General features: G+C 41.9%; 1 non-coding gene across 1 annotated transcript; it reads left to right on the plus strand.

The window, feature by feature from the left end:
- Positions 1 to 4731: 4731 nt before the first annotated feature.
- Positions 4732 to 4838, plus strand: LOC141588990 (small nucleolar RNA R71). The gene has a single exon (XR_012519952.1). It is a non-coding gene; the product is annotated as a small nucleolar RNA R71 (small nucleolar RNA).
- The last annotated feature ends 659 nt before the right edge of the window (positions 4839 to 5497 follow it).

A 5497-nucleotide genomic window follows, 5' to 3' on the forward strand; every position in this document is an offset into this window, starting at 1 on the left:
CGGGGACGGATTTAGCTCAATATCTACTCATTTCCGCATAAATCTGCAATATTACATAAAAATACGAAAGTAGACGAAATGGGGCAAATAGTAGCTTTAAACTACTTAATTGAGCTCTGAAATGCGTGTAAAATGGGATGTAAAACATCATATTTAGGACACGCATCAAACTTCCCCAAACCAAACCCTTGCTTGTGCCCAAGAAAGAACTAGACTCGATCCTAAAAACCTAATGGAACGAGTTCAACCTCAGAGCGAAATGCAACATGTAAAGCCTAAACCAATTTAATGCAATAACCGACAATCAATTAGCAATGTGAATCATGCAAACGAGTTATGTAGTCGTTAAAAACTGCTGAACCGTCAACTGTAGAGACTTATCAATCGGACTCTCACGGGTCGCTCATATCACACATAAGCACAGGTGACTAATGTAAAGATGGAAAGAATTCATTTTGTAGTGACACTCACCTAACTACGACCTATAAGAACATGTCTGCAATCTAATTTGAAAATAATCTCTACAACCGTACATATGCATTCCAACCAAACAAATGACCATGACACATGCCGAGGTAAATATGGATATGAGAGGTATGGGTAAGAAGAGGCTAAGATAAATTCGGATAAAAACAGAGTTAAAAGCCAAGCTAGTAACTAAGGGAACCAAATTAATAACAACATCCAACTTCTTGCTCAAAATTCCAATAAAACGAGTGCTAATAGCAAGCACAAATCTCACAATCTCCATAATTAATCAACTCCCCATAAGATATGAATGCAACACGGGAGCAAAAATCGCCATTTAATAAAGACTTTGAATTATGCGATTTGATTTTCTTTTTCTTCTCGGGCTTCGGTCGATCGGCCAAGATGGGCAGTCGATCGACTGCCCTCTACAGTACAACACGCAATTTTTTTTTTCCAATTCTATTATTTTTTTCTTTCTTTCCTTCCTTTTCTCATCCTCCCAACATCATCTCAAAAGAGCATTTGCAACCAAAAATGAAATAACAATCCCAAGAACATAAATTACTAGCTTGACAAGGGCAGGCTAAATATAGGATGTAGTTAATGGGACAAAAAGGCTATTTTTGGCTTTGTGAAGCTTATGGGCAAAATGAATAAAGGAAACCTCTTCCACATGTGTCAACTAACCACAAATCCGAACGCATACAGGTATTAAGCAGATTAAGTTCATATTTATGCACATTTATGTAACATGTCTCATAAGGAGTAACTACTCACAATCCTAGATAAACTGGTCATGGATGACACCAGTTATAGGCTCCAATTCTCAGAATATGATGTAGTTTGCCAAAATTCTAAGTCAAGTCTCAAGTCCAGCAAAATATTAACAAAAACTCGTAGACTATGCATATGATTCTACTAATAACATGTCAATTAAGCAAGGCTTAGGCATAAACAGTTGAAAATGCAATGTCATCATTGAAATACTATCGTTCTGACTCGACCTATATGCTAAAATAAACATGCAAATTTTTGAAATTTTTGAAAATTTTCAATTTTTTTGATTTTCTGTATATGTGGAGAAATTAAACAACAATGCAAGACAAAATGTAAACGTGAATGCAAGCAAATGAAATGCAACGCAAAACCCTTCCCCAAACCAAATCACACAATGTCCCCATTGTGCAAAATCATGTAATGAAGAAGCAAAAGGAAATGGGATTTTGCGATAAATAACTAAATAAGACAGGAAAAGGAACTCGGAAACTTACAAGACTTTAAGCGCAGCAAAAGGAAACCTCCCCAAACCAGCGTGATCGAGCTAGGAGGTTTCAGTAGCCAGCAGTGCTACCAATAAGTACCTGAAAAGAAGCAAAAGTACCATGCGTAAATCCGAGAAAACAATTATTGAAACGCAAAATTATGTGTAAAATAAAGAAACAGAAGAAAACAGAGATGAGTCGGAGAATAAAGTGGAGAAAAGACTCCCTCAACTTCCGCAAATTGATCAAACACAGCAGGGGAATGATCGAAAATAAGTACAGCAGCGCGGGGTGGTCGATCGACCAAGGTGAACAGGAACAGAAGCTCCTGGAAATCGCAGCTCAGTCGATCGACCATAGGAGGCAGTCGATCGACTGAAAATCCTGCTGTAAGTTCTGATTTTCTTCAATTAGCTCAATAAATTGAGCTAACAAGGTCTATGAACCTACAAATACACATAATAACGCGCCCAAAATTGTGCAAAACCCAAGGCAATAGTCTAAAGTGTATAAAATCCTAAGCAAACTAATTAAAATGCGAAGTCTCGCGCACACGAAAAACGGTAAATAGTCTTTAAAAGCAATAAAATGTATGTAAAGTCTCAATCAACTAGTAGTTGATCAAGAACGGCCACGGAATGGCCCACTTGCTCGGCTTCTGGCTACAAGAGGTAGCCTCTACAGTGCTCATCTCCTCAGCTGCACTCTTCTCAACTCCAACATCCGCTAAACTCAACGGATCAACGGTTTCAGCATCTCCCCAATCAATGTCCTCATCCGGCTCATCAGAATCCAGATCGGACTCCGTCGCTTTGACTAGCTCCTCATCAGGCTCCTCATCAGTGCCATAGCTAAGACATCTTAGGCCGCCTCTTTGAACGATTGGCTCCCTCACAGTTGGAGCAACATGCGTCTCTTCCTTCCCCAAACCAGCTCCTGCAAAATCCAAAACAGAAGAATCCTCCTCCAATTTGCTCCCAATATGGGGCGGAGGTGTTACAGCAGAAACAGGCGTAGAGACAGGCATATCAGAAAGCACAAAATAGGATTTATTTTCAAAAACCGTATTACAAGTGACTGGCCACATGGGGTCTTTCTTCTTAGCTGTCTAGGCAAAGACAATGGAATGCTTACCTACTTTGAAAGTCAAAGTCCCTGAGCCAACATCTATAACTGCACCAGCAGTGTGCAGAAATGGTCTACCCAATATGATAGAAATGTGGGCATCCTCGTGCATATCTAGTACAACGAAGTCAACAGGGAAAAAGAACTTTCCTATTTGCACAGGAATGTCCTCTAAGACTCCTATAGGCTGGACCGCAGATCGATCAGCCATTTATACTGTCATGTTGGTAACTGCAAACCTAGTCAATTTCAGCTTTCTAGCAAGACTCAAGGGCATTACACTAATACTGGCTCCTAGATCACACAAGGCCTTCTCAATAGAAAAGGTGTCAATACTACATGGGACTGAAAAGCTACCTGGGTCTTCTAGCTTATGAGGTGCAGTATGGGTCAAATAAGAGCATGACTCCTCAGTTAATGCGACAGAATACACAGTTTCAAGTGACTTCTTTTTAGATAAAAGTTGCTTCATAAATTTCATGTAAGCAGGCACTTGATTAACTAACTCAAGAAAGGGAACTTGTACGTTTAAGCTACGAATAACATTTTCAAATTTATTAAACGATACTTGTTCCTTCGTCGGCACCAATCTCTCCGGATAAGGGGCTGAAAGAAGTAACTTGACCCTCTCCTCTAGGTCTCTCATGCCGACATCGGTGGATTTAGGCTGAAAATCCACTACCTTCTCCTTGTTGTAGCTTGACCCTTCTTCAGACCATCTCAAAAATGATCCATTAATCATCATCGGGTCATATTTCGGAACTGGGACTGACCCATCAGCATTTGGGTCTTGCCTCAATATTTTCGGAGTCGTCGTACCCTGAAACAAGTGGTCCCTCAAGTTGTCTGGCATTGGAGGACGAAAAGACTCACCATCAGCAGCGTTGTCAGTCGATTGACCATGTTGGTCAGTCGATCGACTGACTTCTACAAGACCAGAAGCTACTGTATCTCGCAGACTGGTCGATCGACTGAGTATATCAGTCGATCGACTGATATACCTGGTAATCGTCTTTTTCTTTCCACTGTTCGTTCCAGCCTTCTTCTTACTCGGTTCCGCCTCATCTTTTTCAGCGACATCCTCAACCATAGCGGGTCCATCAAGGGTAGACCCACTCCTCAAAGTAATGGCATTAAGGGTCTTCTTTTGGTCCGTCTGCGTCGATAAATATCCCGGAGCTCGAGTTGTATTCTTGCTTGCCAATTGAGCAATTTGGCTCTCTAACATTTTCATCCCGGCCTCTCTAGCTTGAGACTCTTTCAGCAACAAATTTTTCAATTCGGCAAATTCGGACCCTTGGTACTGCTGCTGCTGCTGAGGGACATACGGAGGCTTTTGATATGGCTGCTGCTACTTATGAGGGGGCACATAATTCTGTTGTTGCTGCTGCTGTGGAGGTGGAGTTGGATTCAGGACATTTTGGCTACTCCACCTCAAGTTAGGATGGGTATTCGGCTCAAAATAAGTGTTTGTCTGCCTATAATATTGAAAGGCAGCACAAGACTCATAGGGATTAAGACAGTTGTCTGAAACATGTCCTTCTCCTCCACATCTCTTGCAGACGAAAGGACCGTCTGAAACAGCATTCACATGATAGATCCCTCCTTTTGAAGCTCCTCCTAACTCGTACTTATCAAACCTCGCCGTAAGAGCCTCTAGTGCAGCTACAGAAGGGGATTCAGCACTCCTCCTTTGATTTCCCCTGGAATTCCCATACTCAGCTTTATGGGTGGCCAAATCATCAATAATTTTCCACCCCTTAGTCTCTCCAACATTCTCCCGGAATCCGCCACTACTACCGCCGCATCCATGATAGCTCTCTGATCGTCATAGAGCCCATTATAAAATTGATTGCATAGACTCCATTTTTCGAACCCATGATGCGGAATGGTTCGCACCAGCTTCTTGAAACGGACCCACGCCTCATGAAAGTTCTCATCAAGACCCTGTTTAAAGCTCGTGATCTGAGCTCTAATGGCATAAGTCTTCAAGGCAGAGAAATATTTCTTGTAGAATGCTAGGGCCAAAGAATTCCAGTCAGTGATCCCATTAGCAGCTCGATCCAGGTCTCTGTACCACTCCCTTGCAGCATTACGAAGAGAGAATATAAACATAGTTTCCTTCACCTGGTCCTGGGTCACACCAGTTGGTGGGGGTATGAAACAGCAATAATCGATGAATGTCTCCATGTGCTTAGCTGCATCTTCATTTGCAGCTCCCCCGAATTGGTTCCTCTCAACCAGGTTAATATAAGAAGGCTTCGGCTCGAATTTTCTGTCCTCCCCTGATAATGCGAATCCCTTATAAAGATTCGCATTTGTCGGTTGCCCGAGGATCGACTATACTTGCTTCTTGACCATGACTGGAAAATGCGGAGATGTGACGGTCTCGGTGAAGAAGTGGAAACAGGAGATGAATGTGGATCCTCCTCAAATAGGTCGTTCTCGTAGTAACTAGACAGAGTACTCAGCTCTTCCTCTGTCAGCAATACTCTAGATGATCGTCTCAACTCACGCAAAGTCTTCTCAATCTCAGGATTGAACGGTAGTAATTCACCACCCTGTGACCTGCGCATAAGAAGAAACTACAAATAGAATATAAGAATAGTTTAAGGAACAGATGTCCCTTAAACTAAGAA

The sequence above is a fragment of the Silene latifolia genome, chromosome 6, assembly GCF_048544455.1.
Source record: "Silene latifolia isolate original U9 population chromosome 6, ASM4854445v1, whole genome shotgun sequence".
NCBI lineage: Eukaryota > Viridiplantae > Streptophyta > Magnoliopsida > Caryophyllales > Caryophyllaceae > Silene > Silene latifolia.